A 15,525-nucleotide genomic window follows, 5' to 3' on the forward strand; every position below is an offset into this window, starting at 1 on the left:
TGAGTATAATTTTGTGCCTTCACTTGGGCAATGAATGTGTTTAACATCAGTTTCCTCACAACTAAATTTTGGTTGATGACTGCATATTTCTCTTTCATAGAATCATTCCAGCCTTGACGATGGTGTGAAAGCAATACACATTCCGTAAAAATTATGTCAGGTTTTGATCTTTTCCCAGCTCGTGCTATGTGGGAAGACCCCTCTGTCCTGCTGCAGGGCCGTGGCAGTGTGCACAGCTCGCAGCCAAGCACCCGATCCCGAGGGCCAACAACTGATACACCTACAGCCATCCTGTCCCCAAACAACCATTCTGTTTTTCACCAGTACTCAATAAATTACGTGAGATGTTCAACATTTTATTCTATCATAGGCTTTTTGTTAGATGATTTTTCCCAGCTGTAGGCCAATATAAATGTTTGGAGCTCATTAAAGGGCACCCAGGCCAAGCTGTGACGTTTAGTAGGTTAGCTGTAGTAAATCTATTTTCAGCTTAATGATGGGTTAATCAGGATGTAACCCCATCACAAGTCAAGGAAGACCTGTACTCAGTTAGGAGGTAAACAGCTGTCCTGTACAGGCAGGGCAGGCAGCTGATCTGCCTGCCAGGGTTTGTAACTCGGGGTTTAGCCTTTCCGTGGTCAGTCCCTGTGGCGTTTCTGCCCTTAGTGGGCGTGTGAGGAGCAACAGTAGGTTTCCAGCTGCCATTGGCCCCAGCGCCCCCAGGTGAGCCGTCTTCCAGTGTCACCACAGGGGCCACAGGTGGGTGTTCATTTGCTCCTTGTTGAGACACTTAACAGCAGAATCCACCCTCCAAGAAGGGCCCCTGCGGGAATCCACGGCCAGCCAGGCAGTGGACCTCTGCTCAACCAAAGAGCCACATCCTTTGGAAGCACTTTTGCAGAGGAGGCAGCCTGTCTGGCAAAGGGTGTCCTATTTACTCAGGCAGAGAAAGGACATTCATTTCAACCAGCAAGGGAGACGTTAGGTTATGTAACACTGGGGACTGAAGAGAGTGAAGCTTTTTTTTCCTTTTTCCTAGAGAAAATTGTTGTAAAATAGTCCAAGAACAACCTCCAGTTTCCAGAGTCACTTCTAACTCCAGACATTTCTCTGAGCCCTGGGCTCTGGGGTTAGGGTTAGGGTTAGGAGAAGCCAGAGGAGAAACGGTGGGCAGGAGACCCTCCCCGTCTTCCGCTGCCCCCTCCCCAGTTAGAGCCCATCCGGGCTGTGGGGAACTCTGGCCACAGGCCTTCGTCAGTCTGTGTGGAACACCTGCATCCTAATCATCCTGAAGCGTGTTTCCCACCTTCTCACTCCAGCGTAACCTCAGGAGCAATCGTTATTTACGTGGTCTGCCGTGCAGAGCCAGACTGAAGTATAACTAAGAATTTTCAGAAGGAAACTCAAGCCAGAGTGGGGTTTTGACTAATGTATCAAAATTCCAGGAGTTAAGCATCAGGTGAGGGTCAGGGGTGCTTATTTACAGGACAAGTAAGAACGTGGCCAGTGAGGTCTCAGCCAGGAGGTGGGTCTGGAGAGGAAGGGGCAGATGGAGCTGAGTACAGGGAGTTGAGGGTCCAAACCAGGACCCCAAATGGCTGGCCAAGCAGGGGCAAGGAAGTGGCCAGCAACCATGTCGGCCAGTTGGCAGGAGAGGTGAGGAGGCTGCACAGTAGACCGTGGAACCTCAGGTTCTCCCAGATGTGGGAAGCCCCCACTCTGGGAGACAAGGGCATGAGGCCAAGACTTGGTCCCAGAGACGCAAGGCAAACCCAGGCACCTGGACAGAATTTTAGAGGATTATCTAGGACACTATTCACTGTTATCATCCAATCATTCCTTATTGAGTACCTACAATGTGGCAGGTGTTGTTCTAGGTGTTGGGGACATAGTACTAAGCAAAATAGACAGAAATCTCTGACCTCATGGAGTTTATATTCTGGTGGAGGAAGTAAGCAATGACCAAGAAGTAAAATAGAGGAGGCGGTCAAATGGTGGCAAGCGCTACGGTGAAGATAAAGCCAGGAATGAGGACAAGGAGGACAAGAACAAGGACTGAACCTTGAGACAGGGCGCTCGGACACGGTCGCTGGAGATGACATTGAGCAAGGCAAGTGCCTGAAGTTGGGGAGGAGACACGTGCTATCTGGGGGAAGTGCATTCTGGGCATAGGACAACCCAGAAGAGCAGCAAGTGCAGCCAGGAGTGTCCCAGGCATATCTGGGAAATGGGAGGAGCGGGAGTGGCTGAACCAATGCCCTCAGGGTAGAAGGAGGGGCAGAGGTGGAAGAGGTAACAGGAGCTCCACTTGTATAGGGCCTCACGGGCCATCCAAAGGGGACTGGCTTTACTCTGAGCACAATGACCAGACTTGGAGGGCTTTTGAGCCAGACTGACTGGCTCTGACTGGTGTTAAAGGAGCCCCTACAACTGATTAGTATAGACCCGAGTGTGAGTGGGGAGATGGGAGAGGCCGGGGTCAGTCAGGAGGCCGCTGCTACAACGCAATTGTGCGCGATGGCGCATGCACCAGGCTGGTGGTGGTCGCTGGTGCCGAGTCCCTACATTCTGAGTGTATTTGAAAGGTAATCAACATAGTTGCTAATAGATTTGATGTCCAAGGAGTAAGAGAAAATGAGATCGGAACTCTCCAGGCCTTTGGCCTCCAGAACCCTCGTGTGGAGCTATCATTTACTAAAACAAAGGAGACCCCAGCAGGTGCAGGTTTGGGAAAAAGAGGGTTCAGAGTCCAGTTTTAGACCAGTCAAATTTAGGATGCCAATTTAGACAGCCAAATGGATATGGCAGGTTGGCAACTGGAGCTCAATAGACAAGGCTTGAATCGTAATACAAATTTGGGGGTCATAGAAGTATAGGCGGTATTAAGACTGAAGACTGTGAACTCAGGTTGGTGACACTGGACACCGGCATCACATCCCAGCCTCCCAGAGTCCCTGCCTTCCCTATTCGCAGGCTGCTGAAGTATAACTAAGAATTATTAAATATGTAATTATATTAAATGTAAACTCCATGAGGTCAGAGATTTCTATTTTGCTTAGTTCTATGTCCCCAACACCTAGAACAACACCTGCCACATTGTAGGTACTCAATAAGGAACAACTGGATAACAGTGAATAGTGTCCTGGATCGCCTGGCTTGGCTTTCTCCACTCCTGACTGTTACCTCCCTCTTTACCCTGAACACATTTACTTTTTCTGAGCCCCATCCTCAGAGCACTCTTCTTTGGAAGTAACAGACTGGCAGATAGACTAAATTAACAGGTCCATATGTCTATAAATTACCTTTTCAAGCTTATGTGAGTTCTTTTTAAGTAGAGGACTTACAGGCCATGTCAAAGGAAGAAAGCAGGTCACATTCTGGGACATGTGGCATCCTCTAAGTTGCATGTGGGAATACATGTAATGGAAGTGAGCATATAAAGATGGTGATATGAGGAACTGGCTATATCCTGGTCTGGTCTGATTCTATGTATGTAAGGTTCACCAATGGGCTTGAATGGGATGGAGTTTAGAAATGGTGAGGAAAGATTAATCCAATCCAGGGGGTCTCAACACTCGTTGCATATTAGAATCACCTGGAGATTTTTTAAAAACCTGATGCTTGGGTTTCTCCCCAGAAACCTAAGCTCCAAGGCCAAAGGCATTGCCTTTGAGATACAAAAAAAAAGACATATGTCAGCCATACTCAAAAAATAATCTTTCCACATTTTGAAGGAATATCTATTTTCACTACAGTTTAAATAAGGGAGATCCATACTATTTCATACCATTTCATTCAGCATTTTCACAGCATCCTAAATGCTATGGGAGTCTATTTTTCTGAAAGTCAGGAAGAGCCAGAAGGAATGGGGTCATGCCAAAAGAGAAGACATACTCAGAGCTAGATAAAATTCATGAATGTGCGTTGGCCTAGGCAGGTGTCTGGTCCTAGACTGAGATCCCTGGCCTGGAGACATCTCCAAGAAGCACTTTTTTTTTTTTTAGTTATCAGTAGTTCTCAATCCTGGCTGTCTCAAATCCTATGCCTAAATCATACCTTCAGTTGCTCAGATTTCTGGGGAGAGATCCAAGCATCAAGTTTTTAAAAAATCTCCAGGTGATTTTAATGTGCAATGAGAGTTGAGACCCCCTTGATTGGATTAAACTTTCCTCATCACTTCTAAAATCCATCCCATTCAAGCCCATTCATGAACCTCCCATTCAGAACAAACCAGGCCAGGATATAGTCACTTCCCCATACCACCATCTTCATATACTCACTTTCTGTATCTTTCATTACATTTGCTTTAACATATTTTTTACTGATGTTTTTTTACACGTTTAACATGTTTTACAGTACCACTTAAGAAAATGGGTGAAAATTTTCATTAGTGAAGAAGAGTAACTCCCAAGAAGCAGTTCCAGCATCTGAGAAAATCAAGCTAAAACAATACAATATTCCAAATTTATACCAAGCCCTCCTTCCTTTTCAAAGTCTGCTGCAGAAATTACACCATGCACCCCGTTCCCAGAGTGATCCTGTTATTGACAATGTGGGTAAAGAAGTAAACAAAAAAAGCCATGCTCATTTCAGGCCGCTAAGAAACACAAGCCAAAAGAAAAATAAAATCAATCAACCTTTGCCAAGTGGAAAAGAACAAAACCAGCAGGGACTGAGGTTCTATATCCAGCTTTTAAAAGAGTGTTTCAAACAATAGAGAACAAATACAGGGTACTCACTCAAAAAGAATTACAAACAATGCGACAGAACAATGCAACCTGAATCAATACTACTAGGTGTGTGTTTAGAAAGAAAAACCAGACACCCTGAACTTCATTAATAAAATGCTCTGCGTGTTTGCACTTCTTCACAGTAATCTCACTCAGAGAACCATTGGGATGTCAGTAATACTCTAATCTTACCTTAAAAAGCTTTTTTGAAACATGGTCAGCAAGCACTTTAATTTCCATTTTACAGGAAGGGAGATCAAGGAAGGAAGAGGTTAATTACTCTGCTCCACCAAGTGGCAGTTTAGTTGCCTCCGGCACAGTTAAGAGTCAGCACCACCGTTGCTTGGTGTCACCACTAACCAAGAAAATTCCATCTATTTTCTCAAGAAAATCAGTGGCTATAATTTTCTGTTCTACAGCCTAACTCAAATTGTCCTTCTTTTCCAATGATTCTTTCTGTAGTCTCTTACTCTATCTCCATTCCAAATCACCTTCCACACTTCCACCTCGGTTATAATTAAGTCTCAGTGATGCCTGGGTTCTTGTTCACAAAGCTGGAGAATGAGCTTCACAGTCAAGGTAAGAGAGCAAGGTACAGGCTTTTATTTAGAGATAAAGTGAAAGGATAGACCTCCTGGGGACAAGAGAGCCGTAGTGGTGCGATGTCTAGGGGGTTTTATAGGCAGTTGAGGATTTTCCGAGAACATGAATAAAACTTAGGGGTGTGGACTTGTTAAGTGGTCCCTGAATATTTAGAATTAACTTAACACAAGCAACTTCCTCTGATGATTTCTCCCTGAGATACCAGCATCTTGGTCTGCGGGCATATGAAACAAGGCCACCTGCTCAGGCCCCAAGGTGGGCTGAGGTATTGTTTGCTAAAGAGTAAGTTAAGAATTTCTGATGTCTTAACTTCTTGGGTATTAAAATGCAATCTTATCTTTAAGGTGGAATCTTTCTTGCCTTTTACTGTGTTGTTTATGCCTGGGCTTACTTGCTAAATTAGTTGCCCAGTTTGCAAAATCACTTTATCAGATCTGAAGGAGGAAAGACAGCACTTAGGCCTGGGCCTTTTAGTATGCTAAAGTGAACCTTACACATGATTATAAATGGTTAGCATAATAAAACATGTGCTACTCTTCTTTATCTGGGGAACACTAACTGATCTCACTGAAGAATGATTCTAGAGCTTAATGTTTAACATAGAGTTTTAGTAGGGGGGTTTCCTTGCACGTCCTTACATTGCTCTGACTGCAAATATCCCGCCCTACCCCCTCCAGAGGCCCTCACCCTGCTCTGACTACATCCACGGTCCCTGTCTCACCAGGAACTCTCCAAATGGCTTTTCTTCTGCTAGGGTTTTGGTGACTGTGTCCTGACATTCGCAGGTCTCTGCTAGGACCTGGTCATGTTCTTTACTGGATAGCAGTCTCTCTGGGGAGGCAGCTTACGTGAGTGGTAAGGGGTAGATGGGGAGAGGGTGCCGATAAGGGATCTCCAGAATGCCTTCCCATGAGGAGAGCAAAATGCAGTGTGGGAGGGTGCCAGGGTGCCAAGTGAGGGGAGGGAATGGTGCCCACGGGTTGGCTCTGCTAATTAGTGCCATTTGAAGACAATTATGACAGGACTGCACATGATGTTTCAAGTGGAATAGACCAGCAGCCGACAGGAGGACTGAGCTGCATTTCCTGAGTGGGTTATGAACTGTCTTCCAAAAGATGGACAGGAGGACGCTGAGGGCTTCAGTTCTTTGACGGAACCAGAAGGAAAAGCCTAAGCAAACCTGAGCCACTGCACCTGACCATTACCAAGGCGTCCCAAGTTTTCTCAGCTCATCTCAATATAAAACAAGAACCTAAATTACAGTCTCGGTTCAGGAGACATACGTGTTTGGTGCCTCCCATATCTCAGTCCATAAGAGCCACTGCTCTTGGAAGACCAGGCAGGCCCAGCAGGAAGCTGGCTATGGTGTCGGGAAGGCACTGGGAGAAGGGCTGGTGAAGCCACGGGCCCCCTCGTCACCTCCTAACCGTAACCCACGCTGGTCTGCACGCATCTCCCGCTCTTCTGCGTTCACCACCCGCCTCTTGACTTACATCAGACCTGCTTCAGTCTTTGCTTCCCCTGCACTCTGACATTTGTGGTATTTCAAACTCTCTTGCTTTCCTCCCTGTCTCCCAGATAGAGTCAAAACCTTGACCCAACTCATTTCCTCCTCCACCTGTGCCCTGTGATCCCAGAGGACATGCAGACCCTGCTTTGGTGGCCCTCAGCCGGCTCTCTGCTGCCCCCACCTGGTCCACAGCGGCATCTGCAGATGGTAATCTGACGAACTGGCCCTTAAATCCAACGCGGCTTCACCAGATTCTGACAACTCGAATTTTGCTAATTTTGGTTCACGGTGGCCTGACTTAATGTATAGGTTCCAAGCAATCCCTAATCTTTAATGGCCAAGTGATGCTACTGAGTAAATGACCTACTTTAGAGGAAGCATTTTCATTTTTAAGGTAAGTGCAGAATGGTAGTATAATGAAAAATCCAGCCTCAAATGATGACTTTTTAAAAAATCACTAAGACACACTATATGAACATATAGTTATTCCAAAAACAACCATTTGTGTAACATTCATTTTTTTCTCTCCTTCTATTTCAAATTTCCTGTAGTAGTAATAAAGGGGGCAGGAAGGAAAAGAAAGAGGAGGAAACACTCTTGGTTTTTGAAGCAGCTCAGAAACTTGTTAGAATAAATTCCAGCATCTAAAGCTTCTGAGTTAACCATCCAGCCAGTTACACCCAAGGAAATAGTGGCAGCATAGATACATGCCTCACATGTTCATGTCCACATCACCAGTTCCTGGGTGGACTCAGGTATACTCAAAAAGTATTTGTTGACTATATCAATGAATGCACATGTAATTAACAGCATTTTGCAAACCATATCTTCATTCAGGGCACTATACATACTTGTTATTTTTAAAAGCCTGCAAGACCCAGCACTTGTTCGTCATGCACAGATACTCAGTAGTAGGTGTATCATCAGCTCCCCTCTCATGGCTTTGCTTATTCCTACCTTCACACTCCATACTAGTGGTCAAAATGGACCTAGAAGTACAGAAAATATTTATTTCCATGAATCACCAAAGCACTTCAATGCTCTGGTTCAGAAAATACTGATCTAAAAATGCATCTCTATATTTTTCTATCTTTAGAAAGCATAACGTTTCTCATTGAGAAGGTAATGCAGTCTTACTAATATTCTCTTGTCCATGTATTTACACCAATGTCTAGCAGGCATGTAGCAGGGCTGGTAAGTCTGATGGTTAGGTAGAATGGAACTGCAACTTAGGTCCCATAGAAAATTATGCATTATCTTTTGTAGTGGAAAAACATCATGTGTTTATAATTAACATCCAAATTAAGCAAATGGAGAAGAGATCATTTTTAATGCAAAAAAATGACATAGACATTTATAGATTATCTTGATAGACTCAAGATTGAGATATACAGTCTTAGGACAACAAATCCACAGGGCCAGTACTACATGATGGGAGCAGAGTTACCTAAGCTGCTTTGAAAAAGAGTAACATTAATAGCGTGGCATTTTAATTAGTTTTGGAAAAAATGACCAAACAAGATAAAGATAGTACGTAATATAAAAGACACATTTTTTAAAAGAAGGCTTAAGAGTCAATAAACTGGAGGGCCCAACCAACATAGCAGCTACATATATAAAGTCAAACCTATTTGGATGTGCAAGAACTTGGCTGATTAAAAGGCAGTTATAGTGGGAGATGTTAAGACAATTATAGATTATATACATATAAATATTTCTATAATCATCTGTATAATTATATCAATATAATTGTATTATATAATGATATATTATAATAATATATTATGATTACATTATATATAATTATATAATATATCATGTAATAGATAATATGACATATAAGTATTTTATCATATTATATATAAAATATATATTCTGTGTGATGTTATATATAATATAAAATAAATATATAATATATTATAATTCTACAATCATATAATTATATATTTATATACATTACGTATCTCTATATATGATTATATAATTATAAAATCACATGCATTACATGTACTACATGCATACTATATGATATATATTTAGATACTATATATGATCTAATTACATTGATATCATTATATATCATATACAAATAACTTAATAGTCATTTTAAGAAACTAGGAATAAGCAAACTAAACCAACAAAAATGGATATTAGAACCTGAAACTAAAGAAAAAAAAATAGAAAAGTAAAGCTGAAGGCTGGCTCTTTGAAAAAACCAATAAAACAGATAAACTTCTTATAAATCTGACAGAAAAAAAGAAGAGGGAGAAAGAGTTAAAATATGCAAAACTAGGAATGAGAAAACAGTAGCATTTAAGAGAATTACACATACACACATAAGATGATATAGAAAACCTACTGGCAAATCTTCCTAAGAAGTATAAATTACTAACATTGACCCAAAAACTTGGGAACGTTGAGTAGATCCGTTATCACAGAGAGTGGGAAAGGTTTGAGAGAACTGTCTTTGAAAAGGAATCTCTGACCTACTGTCACCACAGCAGAATTCTATTTAACAAGTAAAGGAAAGACTAATTATGAGAAAACCTTCATTCCCTAAATGCCAGGGCCACCCCTCCTCCTCTGAGGCCAGAGGCGTGGAGGTGGGGTCTGGTGGGACTAGAGCCAGAAGACACCCTTTCTCCATTCAAACCCTTACCTTGTGGGCCTAATGAATGCTAGAGCGAGGCATGAAGCCATGCCCATGAGAGGTGCGGCCTGCAAAAGCTGCCCTGACCAGTTTTTTAAAGCACAGAGAGCTGGTAGAGCAGAGTGGTTAAGACAGTACGTGCTGGAATCTGGACTGGGGTTGGCTCCTGGCATCCCACTGCCTTGCTGTTTAACCACTCTAGGCCTCCATTTTCTCAGCCATAAGCTGGGATGTAAAGTGGCACCCACCCCGCGGGTTACATGTCGACAAAATGAGCAGATGCATACTTGCAAAGATTTACCTCTGTGCCAAGCACAAAAAATGATAAACATTATCGTTATTTCAATTAGGCCAAGAAAACTACAAAAAGCAGAAAGAGAACATCTACCATGAAGAGCAAGAACTTCTAACTCCTGCTTACCCACATTGTAGTGGGAATTCCCAGGCTCCTTTCTAAGAACTTTCTTCTCCATTCCCTGGGGCACAGCTTCCTCTCCCTTCACTACTCCATTCCTCCCTGATTCCTTAAGACATTCTTCTGAGATCTTTTCTGAGCCCAGAGTCCCCCTTCCCTTTCTACATACTGTTTTACTCCATGACTTACAAAAAAAAGAAAGGTAAAATATGGCTCCATTCCTCAACGTCCTTCCTCTCCACTTCAATACACATCTTCCTCACCTAGACTTGCCTCCCGTTTTTCTCACCGATTAGAGAATGATATTCATTCAACATACTTTCATTTAGCTCCTGCCATGTGGCAGGAGCTAAGGAAACTGATGGCCAAACAGAGAAGAGGGCACTGCCCCAGTGAAGCTTGTATACTAGTTCAGGGGGGCAGAACTGATAAACAAGAAAACATCAAGTGGTTATAAATGCTTGTACAGATGGGAAAGTGGGTAATGGCATAGACCACATATGAGTCAGAGCAAAGGGCACTGTGGAAAGATGGAATAGCTGGAAGAAAGGCTCAGGCAAGGCTGAGAAAATGCAAGAGGTATAAGAGACAGTACTGCAGCCCACCCCCTTATCTGCAGGGGCTGCGTTCCAAGATCCCCAGTGGATGTCTGAAACCATGGATAGTATTGAACCCTATATATACTATGTATACCTATACATACATACTATGATAAAGTTTAAATTAAAATTAAGCACAGGAAGAGATTAATAATAACTAATATTAAGACAGAGCAATTGTAACAATATATTATAATAAAATATAACAGTATTGTATATTGTGAATGTGGTCTCTCTCCCTCAAAATATCTCATTGTACTGCACTCACCTTCTTGCAATGATGTGAAATGATAAAATGCCTATGTGATGAGATGAAGTGAATGACATAGGCATTGTGATGTAGCATTAGACAACTACTGACCTTGGGACGCTGCTTCGATCAGAAGGAGGATAATCTGCTTCCCACCGTGGTTACCAAAGGTAATTGAAACCGCAGGAAAGTGACATCGCAGCTGTCAGCAGAATGGGAGGGGTTATAGCTAGAGAAGCAGAAAGGAGCCAGTTCCTAGGGACTTGGGAAGCCCACATAGAGCCTAGATTTTACCCAGAGTGCAAAGCGAGGCCATTTTTCTCCCTCTAAAACTGTTTTCCCCCATGCACTTATTTCATGGCCTTTGGCCTGAGTCTAAATTTATCTCCAACAAAACTTCTCTATCTTTCATTTCTCCCCTCTCTCATATGTCCTTCCCCTCACATGCTTACAGATCTCCTATTAATTAAAAGAAATAAACTTCCTTTGATTCTGGGGCTCACTCCAATGAATCCCATTTATTTTTGTTTTTACTAAGCACTTAAAAAGTATCCTGATGAGGGTTTAAAAGCTCTTTTCCAGAGCTGAAGATTCTGATTTCTTAGCTGTGCAGAGAGGAAATAAAACCCTGCTCTTCTAAATGGAAAAAAAAAAAAAAAGTATCCTGATGATAGCAAACACACTGCTTCTTACATGCCAGCCTCTGAGAACTTTATGTTTATTAGAACTTTAACCCTCACAACAAGCCTATCAAGTGTTTACTATTGCAATCTCTAGTTTACAGATGAAGAAACTGAGGCACAAATAGTTGAACATTTTTTCCTAGTGCTGATTTTTTATTTTTGATATATTTTTATTGACGTATATTTGACATGCAATATTATGTTGGTTTCAAGTATACAACGGTTATATACATTATTAAATTCTCACCCCAACTAGTGCAGTAACTATCTGTCAACATAGAAATATGTTACAGAATCATTGGCTGTATTCTCCATGCTGTACAACCATCGCCATGACCGAGTTGTATTATGATTGAGTATTTTTTTGCCTCTTTATCCCCATCCCCCTCTTCCTCCATGGTAAGAGGTTGAACTTCTCCTCCATGGTAACCACCAGTCACTTCTCAGGGTCTATGAGTCTACTGATGTTTTGTTCATTTCGTTTTGTTTTGTTTTTAGATTCCACAAATCGGTGAAATCCTTGGCATTTCTTTCTCCACCTGACTTATTTCACTTAGCATAATATCCGCTAGATCCATCCATGTTGTTGCAAATGTCAGGATTGCTTTCTTTTTTATGGCTGAATAATACTCCATTGTGCATGTGTACCACATCTCCTTTATCCATGCATCTGTTGATGTACCCTGGTTGCTTCCATATCTTGGCTATTGTAAATAATGCAGTAATAATCATAGGGGTGCATATGTCTTTTTGAATAAGGGATTTTGTTTTCTTCAGATAAATTCCTAGGAGTGAAATCACTGGGTCATATAGTATTTCTATTTTTAGCTTTTTGAGGAACCTCCATACTGCTTTCTATAATAGCTGTACCAATTTATGTTTCCACCAACAGTGTAGGAGGGTTGCCACTTCTCATCCTCGCCAACACTTGCTATTTTTTGTCTTTTTGGATAGCAGCCACTCTGACTGGTATGAGGTGATATCTCATTGTGGTTTTGGTTTGCATTTCCCTGATGATTAGCAATGTGGAGCATCTTGATGTGCCTGATGACCATCTGTATGTCTTTTTAGGAAAATGTCTATTCAAATCCTCTGCCCATTTTCTAATTGGGTTATTTGTTTCTTGGTGTAAAGGTATATGAGTTCTTTGTGTATTTTGGATAGTAACCCCTTATTGGATAATTTTGTTACAAATATATTATCCCACACTGTAGGTTGACTTTTTGTCCTGCTGATGGTAATCTTTGCTGTACAGATTTTTAGTTTGATGTAGTCCCACTTGTTTATTTTTGCTTTGTTTCCCTTTCTAGGGGAGACCTGTCCAGAAAAAAAAATTACTCAAGTTTAAGTTCAAGAGATTTTTGCCTTTGTTTTCTTCTAAGAGTTTTATGGTTTCATGTCTTATATTTAGATCTTTAATCCATTTCAAGTTTACTTTTGTGTATGCTGTTAGTCAGTCATCCAGTTTCATTCTCTTGCATGTAGCTGTCCGGTTTTCCTAACACCATTTATGGGAGAGACTGTCTTTTTCCCCATTTGTATATTCATGCCTCCTTTGTCATATATTAATTCAAAATAATTATCATATTAATTAATAAATGCATGGATTTATTTCTGGGCTCTCTATTCTATTTCATTGATCTATGGATCTGTTTGTGTGCCAGCACCATACTGTTTTGAGTACTGTAGCTTTGTAGCATAGCTTGAAGTCAGGGTGTGTGATATCCCCAGCTTTGTTCTTCTTTCTCAAGATTTTTCAGCTATTCAGGGTCCTCTTTGGTTCCATATAAATTTTAGGACTCTTTGCTCTAGTTCATTGAAAAATGCCATTGGTATTTTGATATGGATTGCATTGAATTTATAAATTGCTTTGGGTAGGATGGCCATTTTGACAATATTTTCTTCCTATCCATGAGAATGTGATAGATTTCCATTTATTTGTATCTTCTTCAATTTCTTTCATCAGAGTCTTCTAATTTTCAGAGTACAGATCTTTCATCTCCTTGGTTAGGTTTATTCCTAGGTATTTTACTCTTTTTTTTGATGCAATTGTAAGTGGAACTGCTTCCTGATTTCTTTCTGCTAGTTCATTGTTAGTATCTAGGAACACAACAGATTTCTATATATTGACTTTGTATCCTGCAACTTTGCTGAATCCAATTTTTGGTTCTAATAGTTTCTTGGTAGAGTTTTCAGGATATTCTATATATAGTATGATATCATCTGCAAATAGTGACAGTTCTACTTATTCCTTACCAATTTGGATGCCTTTATCTCTTTTTCTTGTCTGATTGCCATGGCTAGGACTTCCAGTACTACGTTGAATTAAAGTAGTGAGAGTGAGCATGCTTGTCATGTTCAGTAGTTAACAAGCTGTCCAAGGTCATGCAGTTAGCAAGAGGCAACCCCCAGGTTCTGATTCAAACATTCTAATGTTGGCATTGTCACTCTTAGTCTGCTCTTCGTACCCGAGCCAGCTGAGTGCTCTTCCCTCTTTGGAATTAGACTTTTGTCTCCTCGGGTTCTTCAAGCGATTTTCTCAAGGGTGTCATTGTCCTTTTTCTCTCCCCATTCCTCAACTTCTCTGTAAAGTTATATTACTGAACACCTTCTCAATGGGGGACTCACTCCTGCAGTTTCTCTGTGGCCCATGTTCAACCCCTCTCCTTCCTGCCCCTGACACTACACCATTTCTGGAAATCAGTACCCCCAGCCTGACATCAGTGTACTAGCTTCCTCTGACCCAACTCTCTTTGGGCTTCCCAGCCCCTAAACAGCTTCTCCAGCACTGCTGAGAACATTTCCAAAGCCCAGCTGTAGCTTACACCCTGCTCAGGTATCTGCTCTGGTTCCACATTTCCTATAAAGTCCAAGTCAGCTTTGGGTAACCTGCTATAGCCAAATTAAATCCTCACTATGTTCATAAATGCCAGATGCTTTTCTATTCTCTTGGCTGTTCTCCCCACCTAGGATGCCACCTCTAATCTTTAAATGCCTAGTTTTTTATTATGGGCAGCCATCATTGTATTAGTTTTAGGGCCACCCTGATCAAAAACAGATAGACCCTTCGTGAAATTATGAAGTTGTCTGTTCAATGGGAAACAAAGCTAACCAAAAGTCATGATAATAAAATGTCAAGTGTTTTGATACGCAAAGTATCAGTTGCTAAAAGAACACAGAGCCTCCCTGTGGAAGTAAAGCAGAGAGGAAGTGAAGGGGATGCAGCAGAGATTAGTCAGCAAAAGCAAGGTGAAAGGTTCAACCTAGCTAGTGAGATCTGGGCCAGATGTCAACCCTATGAATGTTTTGTCTGTCTCACTCTGCTTTCAACTTGAGCTCTGTTTCCTACCCCCTAATTCCCCTCTTCTAACTCTGAATACTTAGGACATTCCAACTATTCTCCACTTGCCCACCTCTCTTCCATTCCTTCCCTTTCTCCTGTCCTGCCTCTCCCCTTGCCCCTCCCCTTCAGCTTGCTTCCATCTATTCTCACAAGTACTTAGCAATCCTTACACAAAGCATGTAAGGAAGCTTGCTGCACTGAACTACACTGAGAGTAAGAACAGAGCCTTCTTCACCAGCACTGCCAACATGTGTTTCCTGGGAGAAGTGGAGACCTCAACAGGATGGGAAGGAATCAGCCAAGCGCCACCTGCTTCACAGTGAATGGTGCTTCTAGCCACACAGACGGACGTATGAAGCCCGGGAACTCCAGCACTTCCAAAGAACTGAGAGCTCATAGAGCTAGATTAAGCTGAAGACTGAAATAGATGTGGCAAGGTCAGTGGAGGACGGACGGGGGAGACAAGTGGCCCGGGAGCTGGGGGGTGCGTGGTCATAACTCATCCACTGGGAACCTGATTACTGCCTCTTCAGGAGAGCAGGAACATGCAGTTTATCTCATAGAAATAGTTGAGATTATTAACCAAAAATGTTCTTTAAAGGCTTCAGTGCATAACAGCTGCAGGAAGCATATGTCTGTCCTCCCTTAAGAAGCTGTGCAACTTCTTGTCCTCATTTCTAATGACTTTGAAGGAGGGCTGTTTGAGATCCTCTAGGCATGGGACTTTTTCTTTTTAATATCT

Source organism: Manis pentadactyla, chromosome 12, assembly GCF_030020395.1.
Source record: "Manis pentadactyla isolate mManPen7 chromosome 12, mManPen7.hap1, whole genome shotgun sequence".
Lineage (NCBI taxonomy): Eukaryota > Metazoa > Chordata > Mammalia > Pholidota > Manidae > Manis > Manis pentadactyla.